This window comes from Strix uralensis, chromosome 2 (assembly GCF_047716275.1).
Source record: "Strix uralensis isolate ZFMK-TIS-50842 chromosome 2, bStrUra1, whole genome shotgun sequence".
Taxonomy (NCBI): Eukaryota; Metazoa; Chordata; class Aves; order Strigiformes; family Strigidae; genus Strix; species Strix uralensis.
Genome location: NC_133973.1, coordinates 103,124,119 through 103,126,616, shown reverse-complemented (window position 1 = coordinate 103,126,616; position 2,498 = coordinate 103,124,119). Strand labels below are relative to the sequence as shown.

Here is a 2,498-nt window from a genome sequence, read left to right as displayed (position 1 = left end):
TGCTGATCCTCCCCATTTCATGCAAAACTACTTTGAAGACAAGAGAGATGGTAACATTAATTTTTGAAAGATCTGCATCTTTGGTTGTGTGCCAACCTTCTTTTCATTTCAGAGTGTTCAACAGATATGGATGAACTTGATGTTTCCATAGTGTCCAGAATGACAATTTTATATCTACTGATTCATCAAACGCTCCCCTCCTGGGAGCTCTGCTCAGGGACTTGGATTCACACATACTGTCTGCAATACAAACACAGAGCAGAGAGACAGCCCTCCCCCAAACATTTCTCTATCTAAAAAGGAGAAAAGAGGTGGATAAAGTCAAGTGGGAAGTACAAAGGGGCAATGAGGTAAGCTTGAGGGGATCTTGAAGATGAACTGCAAAGAGGTCTTGCTAAAGTTTATGGGCATCATTTCACAGTCATGGGGGAGGCACAGGTGAAGATGTGACAGCTGCTGCTTGAACATGCAGCAAAACTGCAGTGGAAGCTCTGAGACTGAGCATCAGACAAGATGGTGGTGGTGGCTGGCAAGAAAGGAAGTAGAGGGATGAAAAGCACTGTTTTACTCAGGTTATGCACCCAGGCTTTTCATTGGTTGTTATCCTTCTGGTCTGAAGACTTGCATTCTTACCCATCCAGTGGTGCAGCTTCAACAATTAGGGAGGTCAATCCCTTGTGCTCAGTTCTTACCGCTGGGCAGTCCATAGTGCCTGGGATGCCCTCCAAGGATGTAGGGTTTAAGATCCTCCGGGCTGAGGCTGTTTTCCTTCCAAAATTGTGCAGAGACCCGCTTTTGTTGGCACATTGCTTTAAAAAGGTGCCACTCCTAGAGCATCACTGAAGAGATGCAAGCTAGATGCATTGCCTTGGCTAGCTGAAGAGATCTATCAGAAAGATGTCTTGTGGCACTGTTCACAGCAGCAGGCAAGCATTTTGGAAGTGCTGGAGCTCTGAACAGATCTCCCTTATATGCCAGGGTTAAGCACCTGATATTGGACAGAACCATCACGCACTCAGGTGTATAGCTTAGTGGCATGTGTCTGGACAACTTTCTGATGGAACATTGTGTGATCAATTGAAGCATGCAGGCCACGAATGGTTTTTTTCTTCACATTTTTGTTACTACTTACTATTACATGTACAAACATCCCTCCTCCTCAGACTGCATCAGCAGTTCACCTCTATTTCTTGACCAGTATGTTCCACCAGTTCATTCTGGATAGTTTTGCCCATGGGACGTGTCTTTGTGAGACCACATTTTAAACAGCTCTGACATTGTTGTCACTGGTGTCAACAAATGCATGACAAATTTCAAGTGAGTATCTATCACTCAGAGTGAAAGTATTTCCTGGGATGGGACTTGGGAGATGGATGAAAACAGTCCTCACCCCCCATACTGCAGCTGTATTAGTCTGCCTGCCTGGTGTGAGCTCTTTGGACAGTTTCCTTTTCTGCCTTGAGGCAGAACAAACTAATTCCTTTGCATATGCAGCTTGGATTCTGCAAATGCTGATGGGCTTTCCATAGGAATGAAGGCACATGACCGCATAATCTCTTGTCCCACATACATAATACACATACGTATAATACACACACATACATAATCTGTGTTATCCAGGTGTCACACTTGTTTAAATGACATACAGTTTTGTCAAGTCCTGTGAGTTTGCAATGTCTTTCTATTTGATGATGGAACTAAAGATGCACTTTTGCTTTACGTTGCATGAAAGTTATTTTTAATGGTAAGATAAAAATGCCTTTTTTTTTTTTTTTGTAGGCCTCTTTGACTTTCCCAGTGAGCTCCAAGGAGCATTCAACATGTTGAGTGATTTCTACTGAGGGATCTATGATGTGTTATACCTTCTGTATCCAGATAAATTGATTCCTAAAATAGAGACTTCAGATTTCCTGTCTAGCATCTAACTGGAGTGTTTGTCTCAAAGGAATCATCCCCAGGGACATCCCCCATGAACAACACTGAAAGATTTTGCAAAGCAGTTCAACCAGCCCAGACTAATGCTGAGAACATTAAGAGCAAAAATAATATCGTTATTTCCTGACAACAATTAGGCCTACGCCCAACTCTATTCGGAAACAGATTTTCATCTGATCAGTTGCGACTGTCTAGATGTTCCCATCTAGTTGATGGGAGGTAGAAGCATCTCTGTGGCTCTATCTACTTCACCTTGAAGGAGAAGGTATCTAAATTCTAAAAGAAACATGCCTCAAAACCACCTGTTTATTTTCTTAACTAGTAGAAGAACCCTCAGGTGGTCTGATCAGATGTGAACATCTGGCTCTTTGCAAGCCTAAAGCTAAGGAAGATGTACCCAGTGAAGAAGGGTCCTCTCTTGTCTCAGATGTAGAATAGAGTTCACATCATCCTTTTGTGAGCAGTGAGCCTCTATTTCTGATCAGAGGCACACTATGGAGTAATGTGAATTTTTCATATGCCTCTAAATCAACACATGTATATAAGGCTGTCTTCAGATTTGA

General features: G+C 42.6%; 1 long non-coding RNA gene across 1 annotated transcript; it reads left to right on the top strand.

Annotated features, from left to right (window-relative positions):
* Positions 1-264: 264 nt before the first annotated feature.
* LOC141940220 (uncharacterized) lies at positions 265-2,078 on the top strand. Its single transcript, XR_012627925.1, has 2 exons — positions 265-350; positions 1,780-2,078. It is a non-coding gene; the product is annotated as an uncharacterized LOC141940220 (long non-coding RNA).
* Positions 2,079-2,498: the final 420 nt, after the last annotated feature.